The sequence below is a fragment of the Dermochelys coriacea genome, chromosome 1 (genome assembly GCF_009764565.3).
Source record: "Dermochelys coriacea isolate rDerCor1 chromosome 1, rDerCor1.pri.v4, whole genome shotgun sequence".
Classification (NCBI taxonomy): Eukaryota; Metazoa; Chordata; order Testudines; family Dermochelyidae; genus Dermochelys; species Dermochelys coriacea.
The window spans coordinates 240,005,743-240,025,686 of NC_050068.2; the positions used below are offsets into that span (position 1 = coordinate 240,005,743).

Genomic DNA, 19,944 nt, shown 5'->3' on the forward strand with positions numbered 1-19,944 from the left:
TAATCAGTACATTATCTTCAGCTTTAATGAAGGCAAAAGAAAAGATATTTATATTTGTCTTTCACTGATGAAACTACCCAAAAGGCAAGTAGGCTTCAGAATAGGTAGGATAACTTTTGAGGAAAAACAAACAGCGAAAAGACCGCCAAAGCCCCACAGACATGTTTTAGACTGCACATGCCACATAACTAAGGACTGCAATTTTCTGCCTCAGGCTCACACATTTAACAATGGGAAACACCTACTTTTCACAAAAGATGCTATTCTAGTTATGTGCCCTTGTACCCTGTCGGATGAAGCAGCTGGTATCCAAGTCACAGCAAATTTGTATCAGGTCTTCAATAAGAGTCAGTCTCAATTTGTATCAAACTTTCAAAATTAGGCCTGGGACGATGAATAACAGTTTTTCCTACCCCAAAATATTTTCAAGACCCAACCAACAAGTGGGATGTTTTTATATGTTTCATATAATAAATATTTGTTGTTATATTTTTCTAATGTAGAAGTCACAATTAAAGTTCTCCACCCTTACCCCTTCGGTCAAAGCAAACAAGCAAGAAGGTGTCTGACAAGTAAATGGAGCTTGTAATAAAGATATAGGGATCCCAAGTGCGATGGAAAAGAATCTTCTCTCAAATATCATTTGCCTCAGGTAATCTCTTGCAATTTGGGAGATCTGCTCTTCTAAAACAAAGAACTGCCTGCATAGACTCTACAAGGTTTTTCAGGGTCAGAGCTAAAGTAACTCAGGGAAGCCTAATTTCACTCTGTTTCATTTATACACTAAATGTAATTTACTTTCACTTTATGGCCCCTTTACGCTGCCTGAAGTGTATAAAGGGACCTTAATGTACAAGGGAATCAGAACCAAATACTTTAACATGTTGCGGTCTGGCAGTTCTCACTCATGTTGAGAAAGAAGATGCAAAATCAGGCTGTGAATGGAACCAGTTAAATAGAGAACTTCAAGAGATATAGAGATCGTGCTAAGTTTGGATAAACACCCAAAGGTTGTCATGCACATTGAAGGGTACTATCTTCTAATCTAAACCACTTGATTCTACAAAACTGGGTTGGAAGTGTCCTGAGAAGAGGGTTTTTTTGAGGTTTCTGGTGCTTCCTGCTTCCAACTAATCTAGAATTACAGAACATTCACAGAACATCTTTCAGCCAGGGATCTTAAAATATTTTTAAAACACCTATGAAGTCTCAAAACATCCTGTGCATTAGGTAAATATTACCAATGCAGCTTTACAGATGATGATGATTGATATATACTTCTATAGCATTGCCCAAGGATCTCAAAATGCTTCAGAAATATTAAGTGCTAAAGCATCACAACATCCCTGTGAGGTTCAAGTGGTAAGTACTGTTATTTCAATTTTAAAGTCACAGGTTATAATGACAGAACTAGGGAATAGAAATCAGGAGTTAGTAGATCTGCGGAATAAAATCCAAGAATCCCAACTCCCAATCATGGGTTTAACTTTTACATGCCACTTTGCCAGATCCTCAAGGGTATCTCTAGGACTCTCTAGGCCCTCCTGCCTTAGAAAGTTAATATCACCAAAAAGACTACGGAATACATTTTTCTTCTTCTGGCTTGAGATCTGTTTTGGCCACAGCTACGGGACAGTTTGTCAGCTGAGGATAGCTGCCACCTCCCTCTCCTACCAGCTACATCTGCTCTGTCACCCACTGGGAGATATGAATAGTTTCCAGTCTTTTTGCCATCACACGCAGCCAGCACAAAGACAGAGGAGATAGCAGTGAATACTTCCCTATACCTGCTCACTATGCTTATTCAGAAAGTTTTGTTTTTAAACTTTGTCTTGCAAACAGTTTATAAGAAGCAGATTTCTTGGCAATTACTCAATGTCAATTTCACATTCTAGGTGGTGTGATTCCTGAATTAAAAAATGTTTCTCACCTCAAATTTTGGGCAAGTCACAGCAGGTTTTGATTGTTTAGGCGTCATCCTTAAGTGATGCATTACTTTCTGCCAATTAACATACTAGTTTTCTTTGTTTCAGCTGCCCGTTAGCTCCATGTTTCATTAACGCAGCTAGTAAAACCTTTCCTAGCAGCAGAGTTACACCACTAATCAGGCTGAGTGACCAGTGAAAGGCAGTCATCACATTTTCATGGAACTACAAACTGCGTCAGGATGAATGATATCACTTCCTGAATGAGCCTGTCTGGTATTAAACTAAACAAAACTCAGCCGCACTTACACTCGCACCTCTCCAAAAATGTCAGCAACACAAAACACCACCAGAGGCCTAGACTGTAACAAAGAACTTTTATATGGCACTGGTGCAGGCTAGCACTCACACAAAGTCCAGATTCTATGGGGAAGCTCATTCTGCTGAAGAACCAGTTTATGGGGGTGAGCCACAATTTCCAGATCATCCTGTTTTGAAGAAATGGAGATAGATTTGGTGCGGTCTCTGCTATGAAAATGCAGCACATCAGGTCAGCTCAGGGAGAGGGGGCAAAGATGGCTCTGGCCAGATTGTTGTACTACTCAGATTGGAGTGCTTTGGGGGCCTCAGTGATCACCTCTGTAAGGCAGATAGACTCAGAGAATGCTCCAACTGACAGCAACCTTCCTGGGCTGCCTATGGCTCTTATGCAGCCCAGAATTCCCATAACACGGGCAGTGCGTGCCTGATCCTCTGCCCTGATTCACCTTTAGCTTTGCTCACATTGACTTCAAAGACTTTGGATTAGGCCTGTAATGAGACATCATCATCATCCCTGGTGAAACTTCCCGGAAGTCATTGCAGTTACACCAATCATGACATTGGCCCATTGGCACCTCTAAATTGCTTGTTTTCTTGCAAGGATAAACTCATTGTAGCAGATCTAAAAAATACACTGTTTGCTTCTACAGTGGTGGATCCCCGTTAACACATTTATGTTTACCAGAAGTTACTACTAACTGGTATCATAGATACTGCAATTATTGTCTATTCTAAGTAAACAAAATAATTGTAGATAACTCACTGTGTAGTGAGTGGTAAATGTCAATTGTTGTTAACGACATTGTATATATAGAATCTATCCATTTGGAATCCATTAATACCTCCTGACACTGGGGGGTCATATTTTAAGTGCAATACCTTATTGCAAATCTAAAGAAAATTATCCATATCCTTCCAAATGTATATGGTGTAGTCTTCAACTTCAGAGTCAATAAAAGAGCTATTCACCAATTTTGCATGGAAATTTTTTTTTCCAATGTAAAATGGCTTTTTCAACAAAATATAAATTCTCAAGAAATATGTCTATTTATGTCAAAATATTCAGGTTTTCTATAACCAAAACAGCCTTTTGTTTGTTTTTGTGTTACTGTTATTCTTGCTTGCTTGTTTTTAGGGTTTTGTTTTGTTTTTCAAAAGAGCTCAGGACACTGACAATCTTGCCTTATCTGTGGGTACTGAGCCTTTGAAAATCTGGATCTTAATCTCCTTGGGTCAGATTGTTAAAGGGATTTAGGCACCTAAAATGCAGCTAAGCACTTCACATAACAATGAAGGCTCTGAAAACTGATCAGGAGAGAAAGCTGCCTGCAGCAATTAAAGCAGGCTCTGAGTTGGAGTTGTTACATGGATGCAAATTTAAGAATAAAGGAACTTGTTTAAAAGAAGTTCTTACTGCATTAATGTCAAGTATAGTACAATACCAGTCTGCAGTATATATCCAGCCTGAATTTCTGTATGAAAATATTTCAGGGTTATAGTACACAGAAACTGGAAATTATCCCTTCAAAAAGTTTGTGAGCCCTCTAGCAGTGTTCACTGTGTTCTGGGATCCAGAAGCCAACCAGGACAGCAGCGTGTATACGTAGCTCAGCTTTGCATATTGTGTTTATTTAGTAGACATGGTTATTTGAACCCCACAGCCTGTGTGGTTCCTTCATAGTTCGTTAGTTGAGTGAAGAGCAAAAGAAACAGGAGTCTAACATCACAACCACAAATCTTATTCACATAACTTAATATGATTTAGTATTAATAGCAGATTCAGGAAGCAGAAATTTTAGAACACCAAAAAAACACAAGAAAACACTGCTAAGATCAAATGAAGAAATACGTACAGCTGTGAGAACATTTTCCACATCTCCAAGAAGTAATTATTGCAAAATTCAAGTTCATACACTCCTTTACATCTCTACTACATCACCAATAAACCACAATGCAGGAAGTAGTCTACTGTAGTGTCTCCAAAAATATACGAATTCAAGGCCTGATCCAATGCTTATTGAGGTCAAAGGGAGTTATCTACTGATTCCAATGGGCGTTGGATCAGTCGCTGAGGCAGCATGCCAAAAACAGTGCAGCTGCTATTGGCAAGGAATTCAAAGGTAGTCACTTTAATCATACTCACATGAAAGCAATCAGATGCACACTTCTGGGCCTGTCAATCACACAGCAGCTGCTGAGCGCTAAGGAATTAATTTGGAATGATGTCTCTGGAGCACTGTGTGTGATCACTGTAAAGAAATAAGAGTTGCAGAGAAATGTTTAGTGATGATGATTTTATGATAATGCCCACAAAATGCTTTTTCAGGGAATACTTTTTCTGTTCAGAGAACTATTCTTAGTAGAAAGCACTATTGAGATTTTAAAAATATAGAAATACAACAAAATATTCCAAAAATGACAGGCAAAAGCATCTATTATCAACATTCAGCTGGTCTCTTACAACATGAATGCCACTGACAACAGAACAATTGAGATGAACTCTTATATAAAGAGGATAACTGTTTAGGATAATCCCAGAGGCTGTAACTACAAGTAAAGGAGCCAGGGGGAACTTACAATGAATATCAAGAAACATGCAATAACAATGATCTCTATTAAACCAGTAGATTAGTCTTCCAGGGAGGTGGCAGGAGCCCTTCATTTGAATAATTTAAAACTGAACGGAGCAAACTGGAGAACCTATGTTAGGGAACAATCCTATACTGACAAAGGGAGATAGAGAAAATGACCTAGGGAAGATGTTCAAAGGCACAAAGGAGAGATGAGCACCCAACACCAATTGAAAGTCAATGGCATTTGGCACCTAACTCCCCTTTCTGCCTTTGAAAATCTCCTCCCACAAAAATAATTTTCCATCTTGCATTTCTATCAGTGTGTAAGACTCCTAAATTCACCATGGATGTATGTCTGCTATACACTGACTTCCATCTGCATTCCCTCCTTGAATGCTGTGGACATAAGCATCCTGCCACTCCTGTGGCATCATAGAAAATTGTTGTGTTAAATGATACCTTGCACCTTCAGAGAGCCTGGACTATTCTCTTAAGAATCATGCACCTCCATATGCAGAACAACATCCCAGGACCCATGCAATGCTCTAAATAAATGTATTATTTAGAGTTACCGCTGTTTATTAATCTTTGTTACTCTTTTAGTGCTAGACTGGAAACTTTACTTTACTAGTAGGCAGTTACTCACAGAAAGTAACTTCCTGGGGCTCTTCATGTGAGTTACTGCTCAACAAGTTGAGTAAAAAGTTTCATAATCTGGTCCTTAGACTTTACAGATTCGTGTTTTTGATACATGTTGCCTGAAGCATGGGGATGGTCAGATACAGAGTTTTGGTTCAACCCATTATAGAGGCTGATGTCAGATGCAAAACTGAGAACTGAATTTCCACAAAGTAAGGAGTATTTGTGGCACCTTAGAGACTAACAAATTTATTAGAGCATAAGCTTTCGTGAGCTACAGCTCACTGTAGCTCACAAAATCTTATGCTCTAATAAATTTGTTAGTCTCTAAGGTGCCACAAGTACTCCTTTTCTTTTTGCGAATACAGACTAACACGGCTGCTACTCTGACCACAAAGTAAGGGGCATCCTGTTTCAGGCTTTGAGTTCAGGCTCATCTCTATTTGTAGTATAATAAAGATTATTAGATATACAGAACATCAAAGTGTACCTGAGTAAGGACACCCTTAATCACCTCAACCAAGATCTAAGGAGAGGGACCCGGGACCTGATTCAAATTTTTTGCTTCAGTGTAATTACTGCAAACTTACCCTGGAATGAGAAGTGCATCAGGCCCATCCTTCTCGGGAGAACCCTGCCTCATGTACACAAAGTAATCCTTTCCAAGCTACTGAGCTCACTCACACTTGTATACCACTCTGAAATATTGAATTTATTTGCCTATTTCGAATTTCACAGTATGCACAACTTGGCCACTGCAGAACCCCTCACCAGGAACTGCTTATGACAATTCCTTGGACCCTTGACAAGATTTGGAGTACAAAGGTTTCTGGGTCTATAGGGAACTTTCTGCTTCCAGCTATACCTATTTTCCTTCCAATCTCTTCTCAAGGTTTTTAAATATGGGGACAATGCCATGAAGTAGTTCCCTTCTCCTTCCCACGCTGTTAGCAATATTCAAGTCACAGAACCCGGTCTTGCCATTCTGCTTGGTGTTCACTCCATCCTGAAAATGACTTTTGCTGAATGAAGTTCAACTGAATGTCAACAGACATTTTATTGATATTATAAAAATGTTCTCCCATCCATACATCCTGAATCTGAGGAAAGTTCAGAACTGGGTTCGAATCCAAACTTCATGGCTTAGACCCTTCTCTACTACATATTGCTATGTTTTGGCCATACTGTCATAATCTCAGCTAAATTGGTGTCACCCTCCAGTTCCTTTGATTCACTGATCCAAAATATCAGGCTCATATTCTGATCTCATTTATGCAAAGGAGTTACAGCATTGCTAAACCAAAGTAACTGAGATCACAATCAGGCTCACAGTGGGCCAGATTCTCAGCTCATGTAACACAGCATAGCTTCATTGATTTCAAAAATAATAGCTGTACTTCAGCACTTTTCATCAGCAGCTCTCAAAGTGTCTTACCAAGGAGGCCAGTATCATTATCCTCCTTTTACAGATGGGGAAACTGAGGCACAAAGACGCGATGTGCCTTGCCCAGGGTCACCGAGCAGGCTAGTGGCAGAGCTGAGAAGGTTTCCGAGTCCCATTCCAGTCATTTAATTGCCAGCCCAACAGAGCTATGCCCATTTAAAGCAGCTAAGAATTGGGCCTTGAGTGTTTGATTCTGCTCTCAGTTACTCTGTTTTTAGGATGGTGAAACTCCATTGACTTCAACAGTTTTATGCCAGCGAGATCAGAATGGGAGACTGTTACTTTGGATCACAAAAACAAACAAACAAACAAAAACTGGAGAGTGGCTGTTGTTGAGAGCTCATTCCAGTTAAGGCTGGACATCTTTGCCTGTAAATTTTTAATCTTCAACAGTAGTGCTGCCAGTGTTGGCTTTCTTGCAAATTCATTTTTTTCACTGAGTTGTGAGACTGGGAGCAGGAAACCATCTTTAAATAACCAGTCTAGGTAAAGTATTTCTTTGTTTATTCAGTTCTTCCAGATTTCTTTTTCCTTCAGTTTTTATGGCTGGATTGCCATGTAGTTTATTTATATAGGAAGACATTACTGAGGGAGGGTTTTAAATAAAGCATTCCAAGATTTCCTCACACGTTCAATCATTTTCTAACAAGGAAGCCTTTAATTATAATGTCTGGCAAATAGAGTTGCTGATAGAAAAGAGGGATATGGGCAGCACAGTCCTCATCAGTGTTACCCAAACAGGTGTCTGTGCAGTTTGTTTTCATGCAATCTAGGTTTTGTTTAAAGCAAGTCTCTTTCACTGTTCATCTTACCACTTACAAACAGTTTATTAAGATGCAACGATGAACATCAATAAATAACACTACTAGACACCTTTTGAACTAAGCACATGCTTAATTTTAAGCACACACTAAGTCTCATTACTTCAACCTTAGGCACGTGCTTGAGTGGTTTGCTGAATAGGGAAAAGCTTAAGAAACATGCTCAAGTGCTTTGCTGAAGCAGGCTCATATTCTTAAGCTTTTTGCCTGCATTCAGATAAATTACTTCAGTCACTTTAATTATCTAAATTTCTGTATATTGTATTGCAGTAGCTCGTAGCAGCCCCAATCATGGAACAGGTGCTCTACAACATAGAACCAAAAAGCAGTCCCAGCCCCAAGAACTTACAATCTCAGTAGAAAATGTGTGAGACAAACATGAAACTTTGCAGATCAAAGCTCATTTTCTGAGAACTTCACAAGTGAGGGAAGCAAGGGGCTAGAGTCAAAGGGCCATCTCAACCACAGCTGACAGCACATATCTTTTACTGTGGTCCTATAATTATAGGACACAGCCCACAGGACTTCAGTGAATACTCCCCCGCCCTCAAAAATGTACGTGTTTATTTATCGCTGTTAGTTTACCAGGGTTATGGAGTAGCTCAGCCCATTCAACAGAGCTTCATCTTTCTGTGGAGAGTTGGTCTGAAGAGGGATTTAATGATGCGGAAAAATATCAACACTTATGTCATGCCTTATGGGAATTTGGAGGTAGGAAGGGACCATTCCAACCAGTGGTATTTCGTGTATGAACTACACCTTGTGAGGCCACCCAGACTGCCAAATGGAACTCATTGATCATCCTCATGATGCTCGGCTGTATTCAGGAGCTGGAAGTGGAGAGAGAGAGAGGAGGGAAAAGTATAGTATTCTCAGTGCCCAAAGCCTTTGCCTGAGCATCTGCTACATGCACTGGGGATCTCCTTACAAGTACAGAGAAAAGAAATCCTTCCCCAACAGCCTCTCCTTGGAGACTCGAGGCTGGAGTAGCTGCTAATGGCTTGCATGCTCACCCACCCAGTGGTGTACCTACTTCTGCCCTACTCTCAGTTCCCTGGGCGTGGCAGCGTGCATAATGAATCCTCTGGAAACTGGGCATGGCTCAACAGTATACAGGAGTCTGCACTACCCACACAGATTCTCCAATAGCCTCCTGATCTCTGCAGCAGGCTGACCCCAATTCCTTTGCAGATAAGGCCCTCCACACTGACAGGGGCTGCAGAGGCAGGATTTCCCAGTAGAAATGAGCATCACTGATGTGATGATTACACCTGAGCCTACTAGCCCTTGCATGGTGCAGGGAGGACAAGCCAGCTGTGTCCAGAGACTAAGAAGCACAGCCACTCTTGTAAGATTAAGTGCTAGGTATAGTCCACCACATGAGCAGAAGTAAGTTACAAGCAGGCACACAAAAGGGTGACACATAGGGCTGCCTGCGCGGACACGGGCTGGAATCCTCGGCATGCGAATTAGGCACTGTTTCCTTCTTTGACCTTGTTCCTGCTATTTAGCAGAAGCCATTTTGTAATCACACAACAACACTCCCATTAATACAAGTTCATCATCCCCTGCTGCTTCCATTTGCCTCCACTTTATACCCAGGCTAATTTCTCTATGCAATGCTCCACACCTGCCCCTGAGCAGGATCAGTGCAGGGCTGATGCTCTGACGGAAGTCAATGTTCAAGCTCCCTTTGACTTCAGTGGGAGCAAGGTCAGGCCAAGCATATTCCAGAGCAGCCGTGTGTTTCTGTGAAATGATATCTTCTTAGCAAAGCAGCAACATGTACTGCAAGGAGGAGCCAACAAGAGAAGGAATTTCCCTTCAGGATTGGGACATGACAGGATAAACATTTTTAATTAAAAGTCAAAAACATGCCATGTTTCTCTCTGCAGAGCTGTAAATTGAACATAAGCTCTTGTACAACTTTGCAGTAGATAAAGACTTGTCTCCAATTAATACCCTATTGCGCAAACCCTTTTACGGCTAATAAAAGAAATCCTAAATTACTTGCAAAGCTGCGTCTCCCAGATATTCACTCTGCGGCTAACTGCAAACCTTCCAAACGATCGGCTGCCGACCTGCATTAATGATATCAGGATGTGGAGTTCATTGTCCCTTTTGGAAAAGATTTAGGAATGCTCATAGCTGTGATCCAAATATTAATATCCGTAAAGAATTAGTGCATAATGAGGCAAGACATGGTCATTTGAACAGGAGGCAAATGGAAACTGATTCAAAGAATTATTTGGCAGCAGTTAAAATCATCTGCATTAGCAGATAACAGAATTTACTCAAAATGAGGGAAAACAGATGCAACTGAAAGATGATGAGTCAGTAGCAGTAAAAACATTAGCAACATCTCTTCTGAGGCTGTGATTTTCTTCTGTTTTAAACTTGGTCATTAGACATGGAAACAAAGCCGACATTGGAGCGGGTGGGGTGGAAGCTGCAAACAAACACGAATTAATGTTTAGCAAGCTATATCCTTTTAAGAAATAATTAAATGAACATGCTTCCAAGAAGAACTGTGTGACTGACAATTGTAGTGCCACCATTAAAAGTTACTATTTGTAGATCCTGCTGTTCACAGCTTCAATGAAAATAAAAAGGGGCTAGCATAGAGAGCCATATGAAAATGAAGGATTTCACCCAGCAGGGGTTTTTTGTGAACCTTTCCTATGGTTTCATTTCACATGGGTTTTTCACTAGACATGGGCCTGAAGGAAACCCCAGACAAGAACAGCCTCAAACTTCGGGGCAGTTTGAACCTGGATCTTCATTGTTAGTCCCCTGTGTCATCACCATAATGAGTGAGAGTGAAACCTCAGGTCTGAATGCTCCCAAACTCTGCAGAGTTGTGGATCTGGTTCCACTTCTACATTCTGAGACTCAGGGCAATTTTAAGTTTGCACCCAATGAAGTTTATTTTAACTTCCAATTAAACTAAATCACACTTTCTTAGTGAGACATGGCCAAATCACCAGATTTCAACTCTTCACATTCATTTCCATGATTTTGGTGCAAAACTTTAAATTGATCCAGATTTACTTGAAAGGTATCAAATCCTTAAAATTCCAACTCAGACTAAACCGTCTTTGAACTCATAGTGAATTAGGACTGAGTAAGAGGAAACTCAGGGTGAGTAAAAATTAAGGTCTGTTTCAATTTGCTAATGATACCTGTCAGAGCCAAGTTTTATGTGGTTTTAAATTTCATTATAAACTTTTTGCACAGCTCTGTTAATAGAGAGCAGGACTGTGCATTCCTCATTTATGCGTCAGTAAGTGCTCACCAACACACACTTGCAAATCCAAGTGTCCAAAAATCATGAGTTGACCCCCCCCAAAAAATCAGAGATTGGTTTAAAAATCATGAGGGTTTGTTTTTGTGTTTTTTTTAAAAAGCAAAACTCAATTGGTCTGGTTGAAAATTTTCCATCTAAACCTTTTTTCAGTGAAAAATTAGGTTTTGAGGAAAACGAAAATGTATATACAAAGTGTCTGCTTTCCTCAAAAATTAATTCTTTCATCAGAAAACTTAAATATTTTGGTTTTCAGGCAATTTTCCCCCCAGCAGTTTTTGTTTTAAACACCAGTCTGTTTTCAGTTTGGGGATGCTCATGTTTTTATGAAAACTTGAATTTTTCCACGAGGGAAACCCCACCCCCTCCACAAGGAAGGGGGTCAGAAAGAGGAATTTGGCTCAACTTGGGGGAAAATTTAAAGACTCTCACCTGGGAAGAGAAATGCCCTCCTCAGGTATACACATCCCATAGGTGGGGTCTGATACCCTAGGAAGGCATGCCAAAGCCAGGGGAAAGGGGTGGGCAAATCCCTTCCCACGTGATGGCAGGTAAGTGGAGTCCAGGAGAAACTGTAAGGCTAAGATCATCCTTGCAGGGAAACCAAGTCTATTCTGACCACCCAATCTGATCAATGGGGTGCTCTTTATACCATCCAATGGTGGGGCAGGGAGTTCCTAATGCACAGCCTGGACAGCTGACACATAAAGGGATGCCCTCCTCTTTCCCTAGCAGATCAAAGAGAGGAAGGAGTGGTTGGCTCAGGTCATCATTTCAAACCCAGAGGTTTTAGGGTGACAAGCAGAGAGGAAAAAAGTCTCCAGTGTACCCATCCAGTGTGATCTAAATGGGAAAGACGTGACAGATTTGAAGTGGCTCTGTCACATTTTCTGAACACTGTATGTCAGTTTGGCTAGGTGAATGTTCAGTATACAATATATGATGTTAAATCAATAAAGGGTAATAGAGCTGCTGTATCTCAGCAGTCAGTGTTATAACTTCCCTAAGGTACTGGAGGAGTTCCCCTTTCTCTGTTCATCTTCAGACAGGCAGAAATGTGGCCATTTAGGGAACATGCCTGTGTCCAGTTATGAATTCCATCTCACTTCATCAGCACTGTCCATGATAGTAACTTCTAATGTAGATTACAGTTTCCGTTTTCAAGCAAAAACGGGCTATGCCCAGGAAACTGAAACAAGGCAATCAAGGAGCCATCAGCAGTGAATGGCTCTTACCTGCTTGAACAATGGGGTCCCTTCCAGCAGTGACCTTTTGCCTCAGGAGTTGGGTTCCATCACAGAAACCTGTTTGTGGACAAAGGGGGTTCTGGAATCCTCCCCAGTGTGAGCATATGACTTGAACAGCTGTGGTGTTTCTCCAGCAGACCACCTGACAAGTGGGTTTTAAAGTCTGTTTTTAAAGAGACCTGTTCTTGAGCATTGCTAGAACCAGAAGACTGAGCAAGAGGCGTGGGGAGCCAAATGGACCTGGCCTCCCTAAATGACACAGACTAAACCCCAAAACATTCTCTGGACTGGTGGGGTCTCTGAGGGAGGGAATTGTGATCAGCTGTTTGTCGTTTTGTCATAGATCCATATCTCTCCTATGCTGTCTAAAAGTAAGGTGTGTATATAGTAAGAAGTTCCTTTGCAAAGCCTGTGTGTTCCTTGCTTTAACTGTTACATGTCTCTGAAACATTAAACTATAAATGGGAGTGCCCATGAGGGAGATGGTGGGGAAGCTCAGATGGTTTGGCAGTGGTCTCAGGACTGAGGGCCCTTGGACTGTACAGTCCGACATGCCAAGGAGGGGTACTAGGTATAGGATCTGTACCCAAGAGTGTGCAAAAGAGGGCAGAACTAAAAGCAGTGTCTGGATGCTGCCCAGAACCGGTGGACTTGGAAACAAGTAGGATCCAAAGGTTGGATCCATAAAAACAGACTGGTGACTGCCCACTACAGGGACTCAAGTAGGCCTGTAACATACCTGACTCACAATAAAATCCCAACAGCTGGCAACATTGCTAAAGGCAGAACTGTCTAGTCCAAACTGAGAAGATCATCCTAGGATATCGTCTATGCTGCTACAGTGAACAGACTATCAGCCTTTCTACCTGTTAAACCCCATTTTCAGGGAGCGTACAAATAGGGATGAGTGAACTGGTCCAAATAACATATGAACTAACCTAAATCTTTCCCCCCAGAATAGATTTTTTTGAGACTTAAAAAGTTTGATTAATATTATTTGTTAAGTTTAGTTATTTTTCATGCTCATGTGCCTTTGCCTTTCTACTTCTGTTGGAACTAGGAAGAAGTGCCATGGTATTACAAAGATGACTGTTGTCACAGTGCAGCTAAAATTCCACAAAATAATTAATAGCAGTATGACATACCCAGATGCCATCACTCATTGGAAAGAATCATCCTAATGGCCTGTTTTTAAAGTGGCTAAGTCTCTAGTTTATCTAAAGTGTGAAGATTGCAGAGACAGCAAAAAGTCTCCCTCTAGCAATTGGTTCCAGTGACTAAAACAACTTGCTACTTCTTTCCAGCTAATGGAGCTCTCTTTTAGCTCAAATAGTAGAGACTTGTCATTTTGATGCTAGGTCCTGGGTTCCATCTCCACTGCCAATCGTTCAGTCTATATGAATGTGGTAAAGGCTTGTTACTTGTACATTGCCAACCCTGATCCTACAAGCTTCCAGCACTAAAACCACAATTTTCTTTAGCTTCAGAGAATGTATGTAGACCACCAGAATCTCAATAAGATACTTAGGGACCTTAAATATCAACACTTAAATCTTTAACTCAGTCTATGCCAGAAATGAGCCTGAACTTTAGGGAGGGGCAGTGTGTTCTCCGCTACAACAATGGCCAGCTCTGTTAGCCAGTGCTGATAAGAAGGGGCAAGGTCCTGCCTTCTCTATCCCAATTCCTTTGAGATGGCTTGTGACCTAACAGGTGCCAGCAAGGGGAAGAAAGAATATCTAGTTTATAGTTTGCAAGTATGGTAGATCGTGTAAACTAAATACTCAGACTTCCCAGCAGTCTCAAAAAATGTCCTGTGTGTTTAGAGCTCTCTGAACTTTTCCCAATCAGATCAGTCCAGCCTTCTGGAGTACATCACATTTGAAAACTCAGGGTACAGTTTCAATACTTCGTTACTCATGGGCCATGTGAATAAAATTAAATTATGTGCAATGGGCACATTCTTCATATGAAAAATTATATGTTATCTCTACCGCTTTTCAAATGGAAGGGACAGGCTGATGTACTGTCGGTGAGTGTCTGACGACAAACAGCAGTGATCTATTTGGAGATGCCTTAGCCCAAGCTACTCATTTGGATTGTTAGCTCTGTTACCAAATGGTATGAAATATTTCATAAAATCTATATAACACATACAAGTTAAGTGCAAATGATGAAAGTAATCAGCAAAACAGGCCAGAGAGCTGTTATGATGGAAGAATAGCAGCTGGGAAAACTGAAGTCAACCCAGCTATGTTATTTTTAATTAAAAATAAACACTGACTTTGTTGCCAAGGGATTGCTTAGCATTCCATTGATTTTTTTTGTTTTGTTTTTGTTTTACTTTATTCTTATCAAGTATTTACAGATTTTGCAGACAGCCCATGGTCATAAAATTGGGTTAGTACACAGTGTTGTACAGCCATCTAATTTAATGTATGACATTTTTAATATAAAAATTATATTTGTTTTAATTTCCTCCATGGATGAGGAGAATATTTTGATTCAACACAGCATTCTAATAGTCTGTCTATTGTTTTTAATCCTTTGTTAATTATTTCTTCATCGCTGGGACCTAACCATCTTGTCCAGCGATGTAGGTGGGACCCCTAGTAACTTCAGTGGGAATTGCATGTGTGCAGTTGATGGTCTCATCAGGACCCTCTCACCATGTTAACTAAGGGCTTGTCTACACAGAGTAGCAATTGGCACAACGGAGGTGTGATTTTTTAAAATGTGCACTAATGTGCTACACATTAATGGGTCCATGTAAACCTTGCTGTAGTGTATTAAAAGTTCCCTAGCGCACTTTAACATTGTTTGTAATAGAAGTACATAAAAGTGCATTATGGAACTTTTAATGCACAGCAGCAGGGTCTACTGGGACCAATTAATGTACAGCACATTAGTGAACTTTTTTAAAATCGCACCTTGGTAGGGCACATTGCTGCTCTGTGTAGAGAAGCCCTTAGGTTTCATCTGGCAGGATCCTCTCAGGCCAACATTGCTCCCTTTGGGCAAATCTTGGGGCAAGATTCTCTCACCACTGGCTATGAATAGTGTCCACTGTAGAGAGTAAACTTTACTGCAAATGCCCATTGACTTCAGTTAATGTTTACTTAAGGACTGAGCAGAAACTGAACAAGGACCTTTACTTCCCAATTTGTCTGCTTTTAGGCAAATTGGGAAGTATAGGTCTTTATTCAGTTTCTACTCAGTCCTTATTAAGTAAATGTTAACTGAACTCGATGGACTTTTGCTTGAGTAAAAAGCGTATAAAAAACTTTAGGACCTCGAGATTTAGTACAAGTTTTTCATACCCTCCAATGGAGATATTCAAGTCAACCCCATCAACCTTTGCTCTCTCTCTTCTGTCCTCCATGCTTTTAGCCCATGTCTTCTGTGCTCTCATAGAATCTTGGGTGCTAGAATCTATGTGCTTTCATAGAATCTTCTCCTATGAATTTCCTATTGGAACAGCCTTACTTTAACTCTTCACCTCATTGACTCTCATTATCTCATTTCAAATCTTATCTGAGATCAAGACTTCTCTCCCTTGCGTATAACTCTTAATTTCTCTCTTCATCTGCTTTATCATTTAACTTGGTAACTGTATGGTTTAATTCAGTAAAATGTTTTGGGATGCAGTTTGTATAAAAGTCAATATAGAAAATAGGGGTCCTCCACCACTTATATTTCCTATTGATTCCAGTGAGAATGCAAAATCAGGTCGTTACATTGTATTGCATTGTGTTGTTGTTGGCAGCAATGTAACAATGAAGGAAAGAGAGCACTGATAGGGTTGCAGAAGAAATTTTCTCATACTTTGAATTTTTGACCCAAAAAACCACACACAGCAGACAAAGCAATAGATTTGTTTTGACTCCAGGATGGTGATTTATAAAAATTGTTACCTCCGTGAGTGAAAGAGAGTTCAAATCATTGTTAGATGGTCAAATCATGGTTAGAAGGAAAGTAAATAACTGTTTTAAACTAAAGCCTGTGTGGAAAAGGAATGATCTGACTGGAGACAATAAGCAGCAAATACTTACTCCTCATGCAGTGATCATCTGGCTATAGAAATCAAAATGGGAACTGCCCCATTTAATCTCCCAATCAAGATTCCACTATAGTTTAAATAGCACTTTTTGCTTCCATTTAGGATTGGGGAGGAGTGAATGTGGCTTGATATAAAGGTGGTAACAGCTTCTGGAGGCATATTTCATTGTTTGCCTGTCACAAAGGAGGTACACTTTCTGTGGACAATAGGTGGGGTTAAATACAGTTTTAAGGGAGGAGAAGGAAACTAAGCTGAGGTTTAAAATGGAAATGAGGGATAAGGAGAACCCTGGTTGGGAGGAAGGAGCTGTGACAAAGTTACCATCAAGAAGTGCTATAAGTCTTTCATTCAGTAGAGCAGTCACATCACTGAGGAATATTCTGGTGGCATCCCATGTTTTGACTTGCTGGAGGTCTCCACTTGTTGTGTAACGAATGACGATAGCACTTTTGTCTTTTATATCACAGGATATAGTGAAGTGCTGTCCAGCTAGTGAAAACACAATTGAGTTTCTACCCAAGTGTGACTTTCAAAGTTTTAAAACTATCCACATGTTCCATATTTGTCTGGTGCACACAAGAAAGGAAAAGCTGTTTACAGCCTTTTGATACTTCTCTTTTTCCCATGGAAAACTAGTTGATGTTGACTGCTGACAACTCAAATAGTTGACAACACTCTGTGCTAGTTTATTAACCTTGTGCCCTAGTGCCATTTGTTTAAATCAACTCCTCTGTGCTATTTATTTATTAATCTATGCCTTTCTAGTGTGCCCCTCAAAGTGGCATGTGGACATCCATGAAAACTGACTTTGCTATTGGGTAGTTAATATTTTTGTTATTCATTTCCATTATTGGGCTGTCCTTGGTACTTACTTAAAATATACAAGCATACAAAAATAAACAGACCCTCCAGTGCCAATATACCTAATTTCTCCCAGTATACAATACATGAAGCCACATAATGGAAACAACATGCCCATTTTAATACACTCAGACTTTATGTTCCAACTGGAAACCTGGCTGTGAAGAAGTTCACCTGGTTATGAAACATGATGGCTAAACTGACCATGTCCTCCTTGGTTGATCCACGTAACAGATAAGAATCTGCTACAGCTGTCAGCTAATGCAGTAATGCTTTAAGCTCAAGAGACAGAAGTCTGTGCTTTGGTGCTGAACATCCTGGGTCCTGTCTCTGCTTACAACTGAGGGGAATGTTATTACATTTATTAATTTAAGAAAAAACAATAATAAAAGTGAGAGAGCCAAATTTGTTATAGTTATGTCCCATGAATATAGATTATACATGTGTTTATAACTACTGTGCCAAAATGCAGAGGTGGTATGTAACGGGGTATAAGAGGGAGGGAATCAACATCAATTTATTGCTGTATACAATAATTGTAAAAGGTAGCTAAATTAAATTTTAGAGCTTTTGGGTAAAATGAAGGTCTTTTATCTAAGGTTCATTTTAGACGGTTTAGGAGCAAGAGATGAGTAGAGAGAAGCAGAGAAAGAGAAAGACAGTTTAGAGAGATTAGATATCTGTGGCAGTATATTTGAGTTTAATCCACAAAACTACATTTACCCAAACTGTTACATTGTTCTTCTCAAACCCATTCATCATCTCCCAGATATTTTTCTATTTTTAACTTTTAAGCACTGGAGTGCCGAAACCTCCTGAATAACGATCATCTTGGGATTGCTTAGCTGGAATTTAGAAGGGCCAACAATTCTTCCAGATACTCCCCCTTTGACTTTTTCCCATAGACTTTAAAACTGCCTTGAAATGCCTGGAATGCTTATTCTGAACTGCAGAAACAATGCCTTTATGTGACAATGTCTCAGATCTACTCACTTAGCAGCAAGACTGTGAAAAACAACAACAGTGTTCCTTTAATGCATTTATTTTTGAGTGATAACTGATTTCCATTTTATATTGTTAAAAATGGGAAACCAAGTAATTGCCAGCTTTTTCTATGTGAAGTTGGTGCTGGTGTTTGATTGTCAACCTTAGACAATAACGTCTTCCTTTGATCTGCAAAACAGGTACAGCACTGTTATCAGACACGAAAGCTTCCTCACCAACCTGTTTCAGCTCTAACCTGGAGGGATAGCATAAAGTCAGTCTTGATTCCCATTTAACACTTGGCCTCTGAGCTTTTCAGCATGGGTGCCAAAAATCAGGGTGGTGCCTTTAGCAAACTGTGATTTAGCCCACTAGTGATTGGACTGAGACTAGTGATTTAGCACCCAATAGTGCCACCCGCACTCATACTGAAATCAATGGGGCCAGTTGGTAAGTAAAGCATTACTCAACATGAGCAAATGTGGAAGAATGCTATGTAGTATAGGCCTTCACATAATAACTGCTCTTTTCTAAGTTATGGTTTTATAATCTCTTGTCATGTGTAAGTGCAGCCCTATCTGTAATCATGATTAAGTAAAAATCATTATTTTTTTCATTTCTTTGTAATATACTTATATGGTCTCCATTGCCATGGTATCTGAGCATCTCACAATCTATTTAATGTATTTATCCTCACAAAACCCCTGTGAGGTAGGAAAGTACTTTTATCCCCATTTTACAGAAGAGAAACTTAGGAGGCTAAATGATTTGCCCAAGGTCACATGCAAAGTCCATTGGGGAGGAGGAACCTAAACCCAACTTTCCTAAGCCAGTGCTCTAACCCCTAAACCATCCTCTCTCATTTAGTATCTTTGTTTAGTTGTGTGTATGAAAAAAAGTCTAACTGAAGGATGCAAATATCTCATTTTCAAGATTGATTTATTTAAATTCTTTTTTTTTTTGAGGGGGAAAGGGGACTGGACACCATGCAGAGACATGGGCAGTCAGCGAATGGGGTAAAGAGATTTTGTTGGGTAACAAAATGGCCTCTTCACCACAAACAGTAATTCGTATGAAACTGAGTTCTCCATCTGAACCAGAACCGAAGTATACTCATCATAGGGGTTTTTTTCCTGCCACACACAAAACTCCAGGCACCTGTCTGGCCAACCAAAGTCTGCATCCAAACAATTAAAACTGAGAGTACAGGAGGAGAATAAAACAATAAAAAAGGATGGGTCCCAATGTCGCCCTATCCCTAATATATACTACTCCTAGGGGAATTCTTCATCACTGCACAAACACAGAATGAATGTCCGCCACAGATTCTCTTCCCTCGCCCCTGCAAAATAATTGATTCTGACAGGCTTGATGTGGTGCCAGAAGAGAGAGCAGCTGGTTCAAGAACAAAGAAGCCAGCTGTGGAGTGGGGGGGGGGGGGCGCTGTGGGGCCAGGTGAGGAGGCATGGGATATGGGGGAGAGAGAGAACAGGGCACATGTAGCTGCTGGGTGGTCACACCGACAGGAATTCAGAAGGGTTGTGGGGGACAGATTGAGATGGGGTCACAGGAGCTAGTGGGGTAACAACATTGAGCCAGAGGATGAATGAGAGTGAGGGTGCTGGGCCACATGGGGATAGGAACAGTGGGAGTGGCTCAGTGGAGGTGCAGGGACACATGGGGACAGGGGCAGCTATGCCTGGCTGAATAGGGAGTGAGGGTGCATGGACACATGGGGATATGTGTAGATATGCTTGGCTGAATG

At 40.5% G+C, this 19,944-nt stretch overlaps 1 protein-coding gene across 18 annotated transcripts in view; it reads right to left on the reverse strand.

Moving 5' to 3' along the window:
• CALD1 (caldesmon 1) overlaps window positions 1–19,944 on the reverse strand; it is a 236,987-nt gene that overhangs the window by 139,187 nt on the left and 77,856 nt on the right. For 17 of the 18 annotated variants that reach the window (XM_038383167.2, XM_038383144.2, XM_038383133.2 and 14 more), the window contains one exon: window positions 4,390–4,495. The gene's annotated coding sequence lies outside the window, so the exon portion shown is untranslated. Of the gene's footprint in view, window positions 1–4,389; window positions 4,496–9,733; window positions 9,813–19,944 lie in introns of those variants that run through there. The other variant, XM_043517117.1, reaches the window with a different exon arrangement.